The 20,113-nt window shown below is 35.4% G+C and overlaps 1 long non-coding RNA gene across 1 annotated transcript in view; it reads left to right on the top strand.

Moving 5' to 3' along the window:
* The first annotated feature begins 5,491 nt into the window (after window positions 1–5,491).
* LOC116559989 overlaps window positions 5,492–20,113 on the top strand; it is a 29,916-nt gene continuing 15,294 nt past the window's right edge. Inside the window, exons 1-2 of the long non-coding RNA XR_004272720.1 lie at window positions 5,492–5,681; window positions 8,635–8,706. This is a non-coding gene — a long non-coding RNA (uncharacterized LOC116559989). The remainder of the gene's footprint in view (window positions 5,682–8,634; window positions 8,707–20,113) is intronic.

Consider the following 20,113-nt stretch of genomic DNA (forward strand, 5'->3'; position numbering starts at 1 on the left):
AGGATCAAAGTCAATGCACTTGTATCCTTTTCACCTTGGGCTCCACCATCCTGAAAAGATTTATTGTGTTGCACCAGGAACCCTCAAAGAACACACAAGGGCCTTTTTTTCTTGTAAAATCCCTGATGAATGACAAATGCTGACAAGAATTTATCAGCACAGCATTCAGTTGCCTGCTGAAATCTACTAGCTTAAATCTGGTTGTCTATCAGGTGTTCTTTCTATTTCACTTTTCCTAATATGTCATAGATTCTCCAAAGATAAAACATTTCGGAAATACCTTGAGAAGTCTTTAGTACTTCCTTTACCCACAGAGACTTACAAATACAATATTTCAAGTCATTTAAATTGATCATGGGTTTTTAAGCATTCAGGGGAAAGATGTTCTTACATTGCAGTTCAAAATTTAACATATTTATTGAGGGTCAATTTTTTAGGCTGCAATGGAACTTTCTTTTTTTATTCTTCTAATGTCTGGGAAAGGGAAGTGGCGATTACTCTCCTTTTATTCACATACAAAGTTACCCTATAAGAATCAAATAACAATGTCAAATTGAGGATGACAATATACTATTTTTTTTGTTATGATATGACAAATCTAATAATGTTTGACATGATTCAGTCAAAACAAAACAGCAACAACAACAGAAGTAGAATATTTCTTCAAAATATATCTAATTTTTCTTTGGTCTACAAATATTTAGCTTTTATGAATTTACTTGATTCCAAGAAACTACCAGTTTACATAATTTCTCAAATTCCAAACTAAATGATTCTGGTCTATCAGTCATTACACATTATTTTCATTTTTTCTAATATTTTTTCTATTATCTTCTTGGTGCGGAAGGCCAATGAATTCATTCTCTAAGATCAGACTTTGCCAAGAGTGAAGCAACAGATCAGCCCTTGAGACATAACTTTTCATACCGTAACAACTAATGTACTTGAATTAGACACACACACCCACATGCTCTCATACACAACGGGTAGTGGGGTTGAGGGCAGAAAAATAAATAAACAAAAGAGGGGAACAAGCAGGTAAAATATAGCCCCTTCCCTCTAGAAGTATCTGATTTAAATTTTGGAGAAATAAAATTGATGAAAAATTAAAAATTAATAGCTATGCATAGCTTCCCAAATCAAAGTTAAGTTTCCCCGTGCTCAAGTAGCTACCTCTATTTATATAAAGCCAGTACTGAAATTAAAAGTGTCGCTTAAAAGAGTTAATTCTGGAAGTATTTCATTTAAATAATTCATTGATTAGTAAAGTGTTTGAGTGTTTACACTGGTGTGAAAGCCAAGGCCAAAATGCTTAGACTAGCGTTTTTCCCAGGGTGACAACCGATGGTCAATGTCAGAATTATGGAAGGTTCCCTCTTTCTGTTGGAAAGAGTCTTTTTTCTCTACCGCAGAAACAATATATGTTAACTGTAAACATCAAAACATTACAGAAAGTTAAACTCACCCACAATGAACCTCCCAGATAATTTATAACTTTTGTGCTGTTTTCTTGAGGGGTATAGTAAAGAATTGAACCTTGGCCAAGGAAAGTTCTAACCTTTGTCCTAGTCTTCTGGGAGGTAATATCTAAGTCCCTGTGGACGTGTCTTTGCCTGGGAACCTTGGGACAGCCAGTGAGGCAGCAGTGTGATTTAGGGTGGGATTCTTGGACCTTGTGGTACCTCTTAGTCCCTGAAATTCTGGAAATTGAGAGCAGCCAGGTGGTCAGTCAGCTGGGCCTGTGAGGTGGAGCCCTAATAAGTATCCTGCATGTGCAAACTCACGTGAGCTTTCCTGGTTGGCCCAATTCCATGAGTGTTGTCATTGCTGCTTGAAAGTGACACAGTCACGATTCTTCAGGGAAAGAACAGTGAAAGCACGGCATTGGCATTTTTCCTGGGTTCTGCCCTATATGTTTTTGCCTTTGCCAATTTTAATACAACAGCTTTGAGTGAGTTCTGTGAGTTTTGCTGGTGAATTATCAAGCCTAAGAAGTTTTGTGACCTCTTGAATCTGTGATTGATGACAGAAGTGAGAGTGGTATTGTGTATTTCTAATTATACAGTTGGCAAACTCTTGCAGATGTCTATTTAGAAAATACAGAAAAGAAACAAGAAAAAAACTATTGTAAAGATTTCTTAAATCTAAAAAAAAGTATTACATAGTAAAAACTGATTTACTGTTAAATAATGTTGAATCCTCTAACTACTTTTTCCAACCACTTTGACTTGTACTTTGATTTTATGTTTATAACTCCAGTTCACTACACTGTTATCATAATTAAACAATATAAGGTGTCTTGCATACATTTACGCTTCAAAAAAGATACCATACAATATTTATTCTCTCTCAACCTGCTCTTTGTACTCAAAATTCTGCTTCTGAAAATTATCCAGCTTGCTGTTTTTCCTGAAACCAAGATGACATGCTCTCCTTCCCTTGTTATTAACTAGGCAATTACCAAGAAACAAGTACGAAATGCCTCATATTTATTTCTTTGATTTAACAATATAAACATCATTCTGACTTTATCAAAAGTTGCTGCTTTTTTATAAGCACCATTATAATATGTAAACTGAAGTATAACAAGGTTATCAGAAAAATTTTAATGCATCTTAATAGTAAAAATGTAAAAGTCATCCTTATACCTCATAAAGGAAGCTAAGAAAATCTTTATTGCTCACAAAGCAAGTTTTCATATCAATTATGATGGATAAAATTTAGTCGATTTTTTCATATAAGAAATGGATTTTACTGCAGAAAATTAGTTTGCCCTGGACTAAATCATACATTTAAAGCAATATCATCATGGGCTACAAATGTGCAATTAAGTAAATTTCTTAATTTCAGAATTATACCAAGAAAGATGGTTAAGTAATAGAAATAAAATTCATACCACTAAGCAGCTCTGCCCGTATATTTTAAAGTTCGTCAAGCCACTGACTACTGTTGTCCCTTTTGTAACAGTTAGCTTTAATTATTACCGGAGCTCGAAGAGAGAGAGAAAAAAGAAGCAATCAAGTTTCACTATTTTGTTAATTTATAAAAGAATGGAGCAATTTATTCTAGGGGTCCACTGCCCAAACCATTCTCCCATAAGTTATCCCGATGAAATTAACACTTGCGTTTTTAAGTAGCAGATTAGTGATTTTACTAATTTTACTCTACTTTTAGACTTTTGCTTCATCGTTTTGCCCTGTTCTCTCTCTCATCTTTACTGAGATGTATCCAGAGGTTTCATTCTCACTACTAATAGCCAACTTCAGTACACTTTTAAAGCAAGGTAATTTTATGTTCAATACTTCTTAGGAGCATGAAACAGAATCTCTGTTTCACTTTAAGCTTTGGCCCTTTTTTGGAAATAATATATTTTAATGGGGAAATGTTTTCTAATAGCAAATTTAGTCTCGAAGATAAAACACATTATAAGACAAATAATATAACATGTTATTAGTGAAGCCATTGAAAAAAAGGGAATCAAATAACAATGTTATTACTAAGAGAGCAGAATATGAGTCCGTTTATTTGCTAAAGCCTCAAGCTAACCATTCTATTGATATACCCAGTTGTAATTATCACATTAAAAAAACATGACTTGGGCTGAATATTCTTAAGAATGTGTCTGCTTAATGCTTTCTGCCAATCTGTTGAGTAAGATTAAATTGGAATCTATTTGAAATTAGAAGAAAAGGGAGAGGACATTTTTTAAATTGCTTAGTCTCAAGAATAAGTTTATTTCCAGTATTAAAAAAAAAGTATTCCATATGTGATACATCTTTAGATTTTGTGATAATAAAAGAATAATACTGAGAATACAAAAACAAATCTGGGTTAAAAATAAAGCATAATTATTGGCTCAGTTATCTGATTGTAAGCCAAATTTTAATATTTTAATTATAATTATGTATATTCAATAGAATAGTTGGTATTCATGAAAAACTTTGTCAAAGTGTTGCTTATTCATGAACTTGATAATAGAATTATGTTAATAGCAGAAAAATATGAAATTATAAAGAATTGAAAATCATACTCTGGAATATTACTGTCTTTTGCTTTCTCCCTTTTATCTCACTTCTCTTGGATATAAAGCAAACAGACATGAGCTAGGTTTGGTGACATACGGAAATAATTGATCTCTGACTGCTCTATCCCCTTTGTATAAGGCAAAATGTCACTTTTGACTTTTGGAAAAGGAAACTTATTTTTTTTTTAACAATCTAAGGAAGATCTTATCTTTTTTACTTTAGTCTTTGCTGGTGTGGTGGCTGTGTAATACGGCAGTTTGACTGGGTTGGACTACATTTCATTGAATCCCCTTCCACATACGATTCTAAGCGCAGTGCACTACAGAACACTTCTGTGAGATTTTAAAGGGGGAAGTTACACAGCAACCATTTTGCAGCTCACAACTTGTAGCTAATCTGCTGGGTTACCTCATTTTGGCAAGGGGCATTGATCAAGGCTGTGACTGCTCTGTAATCCATATTCTCCTGAGTTCCCCTTCAGCCTTCCTGACTCCTGCACAAGGTGTGCCTTTTGCCACCCATGAAAGGTGCCAGCCTTTCTGTTTTGTTTTCAAATTCACAGGTTTCAAGATCAGAGACAGTGAGAACTGACAGGTTTCAATCTATCCCTGCAGGTCCTAACTCGTACTTGTAGGTTCCAGGTTGTCTTTGTTCTGATTTTACATTCATGTACTCTTAACAACTGCCTGCCCACTGGATGCCAAGCTGCAGCATAAGACTCAAGACAACAGCATTATGGAGACTGCTTATCCAGTCCCCACAAGTGCTGGAAGGCTAACCCCTATAAAGAATTTCTGTGTGTGCCTGTTAACATATGCACTTTGGTTTGGCTTACACAATTTAATTCTGATAAAAGTACCTTGTATTTTGTCACATGTTGTGTCTGAAGTTTTAGATTTTTTTCGCATTAAACTATATACTAAAAGTAATAGCAAGATACATGTACATGTAATTGATAAAAACCACCACCACCACCAATAATCATGAAAGCAAAAACTAATATTAATTATACTCTCAGAATGTGCCAATCATTCTACTGGGACAAACTTTTACAATCCTTATAACTACCAATTTGGGGGAGGTAGTATTGTTTCCACTTTGCTGATATGACCACAGCTTTATTGAACTTCAGAGCCCTGAATACTATTTTACAGTCTTAAGTTTCATCTTCTACAGCACAACGTCTCTCACTCTAGTATTAACCTTTAGCGGGCAGTGTCACAGGAGCATTGAAGAGAGTAATCGTTTCTTACCTTTGAATAATACTTGTGTAAAGTTAGCAATTATTTTTATAATGCAATGACTAAACAATATTTGAGCACATATTATACATATTATCACCAGATTTATATCAAAATAACAAATCATAATTACATATATCACATAAAATATTAACATGTATCAGTGAAAAATATAATTGAATCTATTATCTAGATTGTCACTGCAACTGATTGTGAAGTAGTAGACTCAGTAAATTTTTTATAAGTAGTAAAAAGTATTAAAGACACAACCACAGATTTGGTTTTTTTTTAAAGCAATATATAAAGGAAGACAATGTTTAATATTTCAGGGCTTGGAGGATATAGCAGGCGAAGAATTACGGCTGAACCACCTTGCCTGAAACCTAGGAGTTTTCCCACTGTAAGATACTTCAAAGTAAGTTTTAATTTTGTGCCATAATCCCATTTCTCCTCTTCAGTATGCTAGTGCTTCACTCATAAAGATCATTTATATAAGCTTTCAATGCTCTTCAGTTTCAATTTTCTTCTGCAAAATGAAGGTACTAAGAACATATTACATAAGATTATTTTGATAATAAAATATCATATGCAAAGTGCTTTGCTAGTTTAATTATATTTCTTTTAATTGCAAAATAGATTGAGTATGAAGTTTTTCAGAATTTGTAAGATGTGATCCAAATCTAAGTAGGTATTTCTGTTGTTTTTCTGAGCGCTAGTTTTCTGATATTACCACCATTTGATTGAAAGTATTGAGAGGTCAGTTAAGCGTCGGATTAGTGGGAATAAAATGTTATTCTTGATGATGTTAACCTGAAAGACTAATAAAAGGCATCGGTGTGCTTCTATTGATTGTAGTCTGGAAATAAATTACCTTTTAAAAAACAGGAAAGATTAAATTTAAGAAATAATGCCTCGGTCTAAAAGTTTTTTTTTTTTAAGACAATGTATTATAGCATATTTACTCATAGAAATAATACCAAATAAAGGTAGATTTCTGGAGAAGCCCTCTATTTATATGATTCAAATTTAGAGCTTAATTATTTTGGAAAACTCCATGATCGTATGAGTATGTATGTATGTATGAGTTTCTCTGTGTGTGTATACTCCATTTTTTTTTTCCTATGGCTTTTAGCTGGGAATTAACTCAGTGGCTGATCTCTGATCCTTGAATGAAGCCTTGTAGAAAAACAGCCAGTTGTACGGCAAGAGTGACGCCAACTTGAAGCCAAACTGCTCTACTAACCCCTGTTTGACTCCTGTATGCCAAGGTGTTTCTAGAGCATAGATAACCCCTTACAGAGAAATACTGCTTTTAGTGTGGATAACCCCGCATAAAGATTTTTATTTAACCTCTCCACTGGTCAGGATTTGTAAGAACATCTGAGACATAGCGAGCTGCCTATGTTTTACCCCAAAAACTTGCTATAGGACATCTTCTGGAGGGTGGGTGCTGGGATCCGCCGTCTCACTGCCTATGTTTCACCCCAAAAACTTGCTATAGGACATCTTCTGGAGGGTGGGTGCTGGGATCCACCGTCTCACGCCCACCTGAGACATGGCTTCTGCCTGTAATTTCCCATTATCTTTTTTCTCCTGAGAAACTTGATGTCTCAGCCTCTCTCTTTGACATCTCAGATCCTTTGGCCTTTGGGAGCAGGTTTGTCTATACGTGCTCACCCTGGAACAGACCCCCACCAAATTCAAGACAACGAGGGCCTCTGAAATTCTTCTGGTGCTTAAAATCTCTCTAATGTCTCTTCCTGCCACTAACTAAAGAACATTTTTTTGCTTTTCATGTGCTCCTGTGAAGAGACTGTGACTACCCAGATAATCTCTTTTTTGACACAGAGTGTAATATAGTAATAGAAGAAATATTTCACAATATACAGGTTTTTCACCTGCACTCAAAGGGGAGGACAAGACCTATGAGCAACCATTGTTAAAATTCTGCATTTTTCAGAAGTAATTTTAGTTTTAAGCATATATTCTCATGAAAAGAAGTCGTTATGTAAGCTTTATGAAGCCCTGCCTTGAAGAGAAATACTACTTTACGAGGCTTAAGATTTATTCTAAAGATCATCAGACTTAATTTTCATTGACAAATGTGTTCCTTTAAACAAGATATGATTATATTTCAAAAAAATCTACATGATATTTTACTTCTCCCAATCTTATCACTCTCTTCTAAGTAAAGTATAATCTGCTATTCTCATGAATTATCAGTATAAAGTTCTTTTTCAGTTCTTGAAAATAGCTTGGGGCAACCTATAGCTATTGTGATAAATGATAGAACTTACTAGGTTGTAAGTAGAAATAACAATAATTTTAAAATCCTAACAGAAAATAACCTGAAAGACTGTCTCCCATTATGCAAGTATCCCAGCTTCTGTGCTTCCTTTCTTCCTCTCTTTCTTCTTGTCTTTCCCTCCATGACATAAGTAGGGGAAAAATCTCCCTGCTTATCAGAAAATGCTGCTTCTCAGGGACGGGTCAAACTCAATACTGGACTTTGCTGTTTACCCATAACACGTAAATATGCAGTAACTGTCAGAGTATACTAGTAATGTCAGTTTATTTTTATATGGAGTGAAGAAAACACCAAAAACACTTCTCCTTAACAACATTAACATATACAAGCATTACACTAATGGATTACCAGATCATTGCATAAGAATTCTCTTCAAACCTTTTTCAACTTTCTCCTTCATTTAGCATGTGATTCTTTATCTTCTGTTGTTTTTTTTTTTCTTTTCTTATACTTGATTCTTTCATTCAAGTGTCAGAATTGATATGTCCACAATTTACAACGTACTTTTCAAAGAAACGGGAGCAACAACAGTGGACAGAAAATGTGTAGCTCCTATTTTTATAAAGCTGAAGTGTTTATGGCCCAGGAAAATTGTTTTCTTTCTACAAACATTTTCAAGTATACCAGGATATGTCCAAAGGCTAGCGTTGATACTCTTTTCCAAAGAGAAAAATGATATATGAGCCACATATAGTTTAAAAAATAACCATGGATTACAGTTGTGGTGTCAGCTATATGGAGAGACTGGTGGAAGTGGCTAAATAATATTTCCATAATCCCCCTTAATTGTTGATGTTCTCTCTGGAATGAGGGCATATTACTGGGAGATGATGCTCAGAGATTCTAAGTATTATGTGGAATATAGGATACTAAGATTGTATTTTGAAGTTTGAGCTCTGAGTCAACACTTTCTGGATATATTTCTTTGGGGAAATAAAGCAATTGTGATAAGCTTTATTTTCTTCAATTATAGCAATACTATGCCCTTCTCTTTTTTTCTTGTATCATTTTACATGCTTCAAATTAACTTGATTATTTATTGCATTATTTTACCAACTAGACCATAAACTCCATGAAGTCAGAGACTACATCTGCTTTGTCAATGAATGTCCAGGACCTAGCACATAACCAGGTAAAGATGTGTTCAATAAATATATGTTGGCTGATAAACTGTTCAAATTGTAAAAATGCTGACCCCAGAAAAAACATAATAAGAATCAAACAATGCAATGCTGTGACAGCATTTGAGAAAACATATATGATTTAATTTTATGACATACAGATGAGGTATTATAAGTAATAAATTGTTTATGATAACGTTAAGTCCCATAAAAAGTAGAATGTGTGAAGACAGGGATTCTCAACAACTTGTTTTTTCGTTTACTTAGTGATTTTTCAGATCATATTTTAATGTCTAGGGTGTTGCAAAATCTAGTTGATAATCTATCCTTGAAGAGCTTACAACTGAAACTGAAGGAATTGGAGAAAATGTTTCTTATGTTTTCTCTGTACATTCTTCACTGAGTTAGTAAATTCCAAACTTAAAGAGTTCGTCATGGTGTTTTACTATGGAATGTTTATTTCCCAAAGACCTTTGTAAAGTATGTTTAGAATGCTGTCGTTAGCCCAAATTTTAGTATCTTGACAATTTTTCCTTATCTATACTATTTCAAAATTGTTCAGCCATTGTTGATGAGAGGTCAAAATTTTTAACTTCAACTAGCTACTCCAAACAAGGACGACTTATCCTTTTGGGATGCTTTTCTTAGAATTTTCTGCAATCTTAGATTCAGATTTCTATTATATCATCTATAGGACCTCCTGATGATAATCACCATCCAGCTGAAAATTAAAGAACAGTTTTCATCAAAGTAATTAAAATTTGGAGCACAGCCCTATGATAAAACAGTTCAAAGGATAATTTCTTACTGAGTATGTGGCACAGGTTTACAAAGATGATTAAGGAATTGTCAGAACCTGTTTTCTAGTCATGAATAAAACCTTTGCAATTATAATTATTGATATTATGTACCCTAAAAAAATAACTGATATAGTTTTTAAAATTGTATACTAAAACACTGAAACATAACAGAAATAAAATGCAATTTATGTTAAGAGAATATAACAATTTTGCATATTTAGGTATTTTCAAAAGGCAGTTAAATTATATTGTTTACCTCAGTTGTACAACTGTAAACAATCATGTCTTATCTGAGAGCATATTCCAATTTTGTGTTCTTACTATACTTTTATCTCATTTTGGTGTGTCTAAAGTATGTGTAAAGGTGAATTAGTCCATTATTAAAAGTATTTATGTTGGGCACGCTGGCTTATGCCTCTAATCCCAGCATTTTGGGAGGCCGAGGCAAGTGGATTACTTGAGATCAGGAGTTCAAGATCAGCCTGTCCAACATGGTGAAACCCCCATCTCTACCAAAAATATAAAAATTAGCCAGGCGAGGTGGGGAGTGCCTGTAATCACAGCTACACATGAAGCTGAGGCAGGAGAATCACTTAAACTCAGGAGATGGAGGTTAAAGTGAGCCAAGATCGTGACACTGCACTCCAGCCTGGGCAACAGAGCGAGACACCGTCTCAAAAAAAAAGTACCTACATTGATCATAAATCAGTAGCATTCCTGCCATCTAACATGTTTCAGCCCTTTGCTACCCTCTCTCACTGATCAGAATCATTGGATAGAATCAACTTTATGTTCTGCCGAACAAGGGGATGCTTATTTGTGTTTCAGGCAAAGTTCTATTGGATTGATATTTAAATGTAGTGCAGTGAATGAAAAGCTTGTTAGTTGTGCTCATGCTTGTGATTGTGATTCGCCATTGTGTCATAAATCCATAATTATAATTCTGTTCTGCTCAGAGGAGTCAGTTAACAAATTTCAAAAGAATACTGACTGGATGGGCAGAATAAAATTATGAACTAGTTCTAATTAATTTGATTATTCTTTAGCATGTGTTATTTACATGTTAGTATTTGGTAACATTTCATTCTTTTTGAAGTATTCAACTTAATCTCCATAACTCAATGAGGCAATTCAATTACCTTTTGAATCAAAATTATTAAATTTCTCCCACCACTTTCTATGTAAGAAGATGAAAAATAGTATTAATACAGAGTATTCACGTAAAGCCAAGCCCATAGCATTTATTTAGGGTATTTCCAAATAATAATAATATTGCTCCTGCTAATGATAATGTATTACTTTTTATCATAAACATTATGAATTAGAACTTTGAACATTTTCTTCTTACATAATGACCATATGTAATGGAAGGAAATTAAGTAATGAATATATATATATATATATATATATATATATATATAGTGGCTGATCAACAGGGAAAAGCATTCTAATAAAAAAATCTATTAAACTGCAGGAAATTATCTCTCTAGGGAAGTTATACTAGCTTTACTGCTTAAGTCTTGTAAAACTGGACCAGAAACAAAGAAGCACTAGAAATTGCACCAGAGGGAACAATCCTATTTTAGTGAGAAAAGAAAGGCAGCAATACAATGATTGCTCTTCTTCCCCTCTGCTAGAAACACCTTCAATCTGCACCTCAGAGAGTCCCCTTCTATACATCGGCGGGTTTGGGCACAAGAGATGCATGGGTCTTTTATTTCTTCTTTAAAAATTTTGACAATTTAGACATGAAAATTTATGTAGCAATGCAATGATAATTATAAAATATAATAATATATGGCTTATTCTTTCCTATAATATATAATCTTTAAATGAACCACAAAAATTAAAATGTTATTAAGAATATCACATATAAGACCATAGATAACATGTTATATTATTTAGTTCATGTAACCTAGATTAACAATCAAAATAATTTAATATCTCATTTACTACAAAAAGGAGGCTGACAGGGTAATAGGGGAATCACGTGTGAATTCCCGTAGCCAGAGTTTGGAGATAGGTTAAGAAAGACAAACAAAGCTATGTTATTGAAGCATGAAAATTAGGGCACAGTTATTTAGAATGAAGGAATGGTAAACATAGAATCTTTGTTTTTGGTCCTTCAGAGCTTAATATACTGGGAATTTCAGAAGGAAAATTAATAATCTGGTGAATTGATCTGTACAGAGCAAGTAAGAAACAAACAAAAAGCTGTGATTGTGGACAGAACTTTAAAGTACAAAAAGAACCGACAACCTTATTCTTACCTAATGTGCTGGGATACCGTTCTTTGCCAATACCTGTTTTTTGAGCTTTTACTCTGTGCCAGGCACTGCATTTTGTTCTTGAGCTCATGGGGCAATAGAGAAGAGTAATTCAGGCCGTGCGCGCGTGCAGGAGACCGGAGTTTTATCATGACTCAAATCGGTCTCCCTGAGCATTACTGAACCAGAATTTTCAAAGATAACTTGGTGGCTTGAGGCTTGGGAAGTGAAGAGCACTGACTGGTCAGTTTGGGGATGGAATGGCAGGGGTTGAGGTTAGTTTTGGTGTTCCTGGGTGCGATGGCAGAACTGGATGGGCCAGATGACTGGTCTGGGTGGTGTCAGCTGATCCATCGGGTGCAGGATCTGCAACATATCTCAAGCACTGATCTGGGTTTTATGATAGTGATGTTACCCCCAGGAGCAAAGTGGGGAGGTTCTGACTCTTGGAGCCAGAGGCTGCATGACCCCTAAATCATAATTTCTAATCTTGTAGCTAATTTGTTAGTCGTGCAGAGGCAGGCTGGACCACAGGAAAGAAGGGGTTCTTTTTGGGAAGGGCTGTTATCAATTTTGTCTCATAGTCAAACCATGAACTGAATTCCTTCCCGAAGTTAGTTCAGCCTATGCCCAGGAACGAACAAGGACAGCTTAAGGTTTAGAAGCAAGATTGAGAGTCAGTGAGCTCTGATTTCTTTCACTGTCATAATTTCCTCAGTTATAATTTTGCAAAGGCAGCTTCAGTACCCCAAAATCAGCAGTGTCCCTTTTCATGGTCTTAAAGTCTAGTGAGAAAGAACATGAAGTAAAAAATACACTGACTGTACCATTACAGCCTCCTATCCATGGTCTGAGAAACAGTAACTCAGTCCCATAACAGCATTAAACAGAGTTGCTTGAACCAAACTTCTGAGGGGCCAAGAAGGATGGTCAGGATATGAACTAACAGAGAGTGTGTGTTAATTTGGTGAAAAGAACAGAGGAAGCTAGGGGTAGATCATGTTCCAGCAGAGGAAGCAAAATTTGCAAAGATCCTGTGGAAGGTGAGACGGTATACACTGCATAAACCAAAAGAAAATGATGGGCTAGAGTTAGAGAACAAGGTAAGAGAGTGGCAGCGTGGGCTGCTCCGAGAGCGCAACCTTGGGGTAGAACGTGGGTAAAGGATCAAACGTGCATTTGGAAAACACCTCTCTGGATACCATGGGGGAAAAGATTGGGATCAGGTTAGTTAGTAGGTTAACCTAGTGCTCTAATTCCGGAAAGAAGTACAATTTGCCTTCCCTAAGACATTGGCAATACATATTCCGAGGAGAGAAAGGGAGAGAGAGAAAACCAAAGGCAGTGTGTTGATGTACAGGTGTTGAAGTCTTTGCCATTTTGCCAAGATGCATCCTAGAACAGAGCTGAACATGAGCATACTATGTTCCCACAGAGGGATGCTGACTGCCATTGCCCTCCCCGGCCCCACTATGTCCTTCCTTTATTTGGGGGCAGGATGAGAACACATGTACAAACAGACTTCTTGGCCATTGCTGAGTTTGAGCTTACGTGCCTACTTTTTACTGCCGTCACAGGGAAATTCCACCATCCAGGACCTGGAGGCCTTGGGATCTATTGCAAGTGTGAACAAACTCAGGTTTGGCTGCTTGTTGATCCAAAACCAAACCTAAGAGACAAGAGTTAATGGGAGGAAAAGGAGGTTTATGCAGAGAGCTAGCAAACTCTTGAACCCAGGAGGCAGAGGCAGCAGTGAGCTGAGATCGCGCCACTGAACTCCAGCCTGGTGACAGAGTGAGACTGAGGAAGGAAGGAAGGAGGGAAGGAGGGAAGGAGGGAAGGAGGGAGGGAAGAAAGGAAGAATGAAAGATCCATCCTCCCCAGTGATGGCAGGTGTCTTACAATCTCTTGAGGGCCTAAACAGAACGAAGGAGGAAGGACAAATTTATCTCCTTTTGGTATCTATCTTCTCGTGCTCTTGGATGTTAAAGTTTCTGATTCTTGGGTCTTTGGACTCTAGGACTTATTATGCTAGCAACCCCTCATGTCTTGGGTCTTCAACCTCAGACTGAATTTAAGTGTGAGCAAATATCATCCTCTTTGGTATATAACCGTTGTATGGAAGTACTTTATAAATCAGAATAAATTTGTCAGATGCTGGCAGTGTAGTGATGAGATTCTTGTATTCTCACAGAATCATTCTTTCACCGATGACTTGAGGGGGTATGTTAGTATTGGTAGCCCTGTGTAATTTTTAATTAAATTCTTACTTGGTCATTATAATTAGTCACTGAATCTAAGATGAGATATGCCTTCAACTTATGCTTGAAAGTTTAAATATTTACTTACTATTTACTTCAACTGAAGGATGTCAAACATTAGAACAAGCCTTAATGTGAAAAATAATAACAATTAACAGTATAAATAAGGCATCTGAAATTTTAGTTGATGGACTTAACTGTAGCCCTACAATATATTAATTTCAGCTCATGATTTACTGTTTCCAGGAATAAGTAATCAGTTATAGGATACAATATCATATTTTTATTGATAATATGCTAAATACAATTCTATTTTTCTCAGAAACTAAAATTACTAATATGAACCAATTTCTATTATACTTGTTACTGTAACATCCGGCATTATATTTGACTGCATATGGCCTATGGTACTGCTTTGTGACTACATATAATTTTGAAAATTACTGATGACACTATTCATAAGAAAACATAAAAATTATAAACAAAAATATGTTCTGCTTCAGTAGCCAAATTCAGAATGTAGATTTGTTTTGAATTACATTTAAAATACCATGGAGCTTACTGTTCAGATTCATTGGAAAAGCTGGCTAAAGTTTAAGTTTAGGAGAGACAAAAAATTGTTCTATGTTTTGGGAGCACGTGTAGTGGTTGAAATAATTCCAAGCTTAAAACAGATCAAGAACTTTTCAAATGCTGAGTTAGAGCTTTGGTTTCAGCCAGGCAAGCTCGAAAATCCTTATGAAGTTAAGGCTAACAGAAGCCTTGGAAAGCACACTCGGTCCAGAGCTAACAACGTATTGCTGACTCTCAGAACATCTAGAGAATTCTGAGTCCACCACAGGCTAGGACGTCCTATATCATGAGAATAATGTTACCTACCATTTCCCACTAAATACATAAATACATAAATCACGATTTTAGGTTCAAAGGCCAGAAGGAAGAGGAGAGCCAGGATCATACACGTCTTATTAAATCCATGTTAGACAAATAATGTAAAAAGTCACTTCTGAGAATGATGGTTTCTCAGCAAACTAACACAGGAACAGAAAACCAACAGCGCATGTTCTCACTGGTAAGTGAGAGTTGAACAATAAGATCACATGGACACAGGGAGGGGAACATCACACAGAAACGCCTGTTGGGGAGTGGGGGCCTAGGGGACAGATAGCATTGGGAGAAATACGTCATGTAGATGACGGGTTGATGGGTGCAGCAAACCACCATGGCACGTGTATACATATGTAACAAACCTGCAGGTTCTGCACATGTATCCCAGAACTTAAAATATAATAAAAAAGTATGCAGTTTTTTAAAAAAGTCACTTCTATGATTATTATTTTTTGTTGTCATTTTATTTCATTTTTTATTGCTTTGTAGTGTTTTCCTCTAACCTAATCAGAATCTGGAATCAATTCCCAATGTCCCTGTAGTGACAAATGATAACCTGAAGGCAATCTCTAAACTGGTGACATTACATTGCATTGGGGCCTGGATTTTTTGTATTGTGCTTTAGTTAGTGGTGAGTACTAGTGACAGGAGGGAATACCATGCATCCTGGAATACTTGTAAAAGACTGGAAATTATGACCAGTGTTCCATGGGACTATGAGTAAGGAATGATTACTGCTATAGTTGAATGATACAGCACTTGGATGTGAGAACCCATAAAAAATATTAAACACAATTTGGATCTAGGCCAGTGGAAGTTAATGTATTAAGATTTAAAGAGTAGAAGAAGCATTTGTCTATGCTTGGTCCATTTATTCAATAATATTTAATAAGCATCTACTAGGGAGAAGACACTATGTAATTGGAGGCACAGATAGATAAATCAGATAAAAATTGTGTCTTTTAGGGGCTCCCATCGGATTTAGACAAGCAAAGTTTAATACACAAAGAAAGTTAAAATGTAAGATGAAAAAGTGATACAGGTCATGTACACAGAATAGATTACAATGCTAAGGTAGTTTAGAGGAAGGAGACATTAGTTTATTTAAGGGGAGAAAGAAAATGGCTGTGAAGCACATGGAATTTTTGGTGAGAACTCAGGAATACATAATGTTTACTATTCGGATAAGGAATAATAGGGATACCAGTATAAAGATGGACAAATTCTGAACATGGAAAAGGGCAGGACAAGCAGGGTGAACACAGAGCAGTTTAATTTGGCATCACGGGAAACATTATGGTATTTTTCTGTAAGAAATAATTTTGGGGAGGCTGCTTTTAGTATATGATATAACAGTGAAGCACATGACCTTGAAAATGAGATCAACCTGGTTTAATGGCTAGCACTTGGACATAATGCTGCCACACAGTTGACGTCAAGTGGCTTCTAAGACACAGTTTCCTCATTGTAAAAGAAGACTGCTAAAAGTATATGTAATTTTGACAAAATTAATAATCTAAAACATGCATGACAAATGTCCAGCATATGGTAAACGTTTAATGCACACTAGAGCTAAATGTTTTAATACAGGTTGAGCATCCCTAACTTGAAATTTAATTTAAAATTTAAAATGCTCCAAAATTCAAAAACTTTCTAGTGCCAGCATGATACCACCATTGAAAAATTCCACACCTGATGCCTTTAATTTCTTACTTCTAGATACAAAACTCATCTATGTTTCATATACGCCTTATACATATAGCCCGAAGGCAGTTTTATGTGATATTTTCCATAATTGTGTACACAAACTGTTTCATACACATAATTATAAAAAAATAACATAAAACTACCTTTGGGCTATGTGTATAAGGTATATAGAAACATAGATGAGTTTTGTATTTAGACTTGGGTCCCATCCCAGTATCTCATTGTGTATACGCAAATATTCCAGAATAAACAGACTCTGAAATAACACTTCTGGTACCAAGCATTTCAGATAAGAGTCTCAACTTGTATTGCAAATAAAGAGGATGCTGGACAGATAATGGTAATGTCAAGCTGTACTTCTGAATGAATAAGCTAACTTTCAAATAAATCATTTAGATGATGAAAAATGGAATACTGAGAAAAAAAAGCTGAAGCTACAGAACTAAGCAGTGAGGTTATTGCTCATTTCTAGCCAAAGGCCCGAGCCGCAATGGTAGTATGTGAGATAAAGTATGAGGGACAGTTGTGAGATATTCAACAGCTCTGTCATAAATAGGACTTAGGAATTGACATTAGATTCCTGATAACTAGTGGGCCAGAGAAGGAAGCATTTTGTGTAGTAATTGCTGAGTCAATTTTCATGAAAGAAAACTCTAAAGTGGTTGTTTATTTAGAAATCTATTTGGTCATTTTAGTTTGAATACTGTTTAGATTTATTGATTAATATTTACCTTTTTTGAAACCAGTTAAAAAGCAAATTAGAATTTTTTAATACCTAAAGAAATATGAGATTGGGTGATCAAACTACAATAAAAACAGGCACTTAGAAATCTTCCCCAAATGTAGCCTGCGGAAAACTCTAAGCCATAGTTCTCTTTAGGTTAGACAACTAAAATTCTTAGTTTATCCAAGTCACAGAGATGTGTGTGCGTGTGTGTGTGTGTGTGTGTGTGTGTGTGTGTGTGTGTGTGTGAGACAGAGAGAGAGAGAGAGAGAGAGAGAGAAACGTACTCTTTGGAAGACAGCATATTTATAGTCAGAAATGGAATAATTGTGAACTAAGGAAGTTTATGCTTCAGGGTCTCTCAGTTACACTAGGCTGCTCTAAAGTCCTGTTACTAGTTTTGTGCTTGTAATTTTGAATTATTTAAGATTGGTTCCTAATATTTTATAATATTCAGGAACCCTCAAGACTTCTGTTAATCTCTGGTAATAATCCATAAGTTCTTTACCTGTATTCATTGTGTAAGATTCAAATGGCTCAATGTTTCTTGAAGTCGTAAGCAACATTTTGGGTCCATGAGCAGTGTCTGTAGAAGAGATTTGGAGAATTCATCAGGTTTTCCAAAAGCCCTTAAATCAACAACAAATTTAAGAACTTCCAAAACATATCTGGAAGTAGTCATGAGGACAAAGATGCTCATCGGGAGGAATGGAGCCAAGACATTACAGCAAGGTGCATGTAAAAGCTCGCAGGCAGCTGGAAAGTGCACCCAGGCTGGATGTAGCTACTACTTCCCATTCTTGAACTGTGTTGGAATGGTTAAAAGGAAACAGTCAAGATTTGGGGGTTATCCCAATTTTGTATTGGTGTACTGATTTTCATAATAAAGAAATTAAAGCTCAGAGGGGTTAAATATTTCATTTTAATATCATTATGAAAATCAGTATGCTAATAAAGTTGAACAGTGTTATCTAGGGTAGGCAAAATAATAAGTGAAGGGGGATAATTGAGGATAAAAATGGTGGTGTCAATAGGGAACAGATCATGGTAGGTTAAATTATTTTTGAATTCAGATAATGAAATGTGAACACAGGTGATTTTGAGGAACAGAAGGATTGGAGGTGTTATTTAGAGAGATAAATATCTGAAGTAGAGATTACTGTGGGTGTGCAGCTATTGGTGATGACAAGATCTAAGGCATAACCAAAATAGTAGATGACTGAGTTTACATACAGGAGAAGATTTTTGAAAATATGAAGAAATGGAACTAATTGGTCAGGGCACTGGGAATATTTTCCAAATGGTTATTTAAATTGTTAAGAAATTTTCAAAAAAGGAAGAAGGATGAGCTCAGGCTGTGTACAAGGAGGGAGACTTTTATTTATTATTTCCGTATCAAGAATATCCTTTAGTGAATTTCCGTTTTTAGAAGTTTAATGATAACCTGTAAAGTTTGACCTCAGATTGTTACAATAAGAAACATCAAAAATTTGAAATTATCATGCAAAGAAATATAATTCAATGCTTTATATTGGTTCCTTATTTCACTTTCTCCTTCCTAAACACCAAGTAGATAATTCAGAGGTCACCTTAACCTTACCATTAATCAATCAAGCTAGGTTTGAGAAATATTATTGAATAAAAGAGAAGTCTCTTGTCAGTTGGTACAGTTGTTGGATTCCTTGTAATACTTTTCCAAACACAGCTGAAACGGAAATTCAGCCCAGTACTTGAATTGTCTCTATCTGCTTACGTGGTTAAAAAAAAATCTTGTTCAGTCAGGATTTATAGGTTGTAGAAAGAAGAATCCTTATTTGTCTTTACATTTCCCAGGCCTTTTAATAATGTTTTGCTGGTTGGCATTTCATAAAAGAAACTGAAACAATTAAAGTGGAATTCTCCCAGGTTTCCAGTGCTTCTTGCCGGCACAGCTGGTTTCTGAGGTTTTTTGATAGAGCCTATTTCAGAAATGCTGGAGCGTTTACTGACTGCTGACCCCTTCCTCTTCCAACTAACGCACTGCTCACGCTTCCAACACAGGCCACTTCCTGAGCTTTTCATTTCTTAAGGTGAACTTTGCTCAATTCAAGGGAGAATTTGCCAATTATTTCTTTCTTCTAGCAGTTCTCTTTATATCTCCATGATCAACCCCACTCTGAGCCAAGTAAATGTTTTTTTAAAATAATAATACCTGTTTGTTTCTGCACTGTTTAAATTCTCAAGGAGCCACATATCAACTCTTTGCTGCTATGCTACTTAGGACATTTTAATTCTTTCACTGTCTAAATCTGCCTGGCATACTTACTCACCTCAGCCAAGAAACTGCCCCAGTGGAAAAACAATTGTGTATTGAACTCTGTCTCATTTGACAGGTAAAAAATGAGATCTTTAAAAGGCAATGACCATTGTGGGTTTTTTCTGCTGAACATCGTGCAAACAAATAAAGCTTTGCATGTTCTGAGTCAAGTTTCCCATTTTTCAGGTGACTATGAGAATGCAGAGTTTTCCTCTTATAAAAATTGCACATTTTCTCAAAACATAGTTAAGTAGGCTATTTTGGCCAATAACTCATTTCCAATTATGTATTTGCTCATACATTTTTCTGTGTGACAAAAATCTCATTTTCATAAAGGGATTCACTGAATTTTATATAAAAATGATCTTTCATTTATATAAAATATTTAGCAATTTTAAGTAAAGCTTATATATTACCTTGACTTATTTGATCTCAAAAATACTAAACAGACCAAGTATTATGATATTTCTACTTT

The sequence above is a fragment of the Sapajus apella genome, unplaced genomic scaffold (assembly GCF_009761245.1).
Source record: "Sapajus apella isolate SASKATOON/1434 unplaced genomic scaffold, GSC_monkey_1.0 scaffold25, whole genome shotgun sequence".
NCBI classification, from domain to species: domain Eukaryota; kingdom Metazoa; phylum Chordata; class Mammalia; order Primates; family Cebidae; genus Sapajus; species Sapajus apella.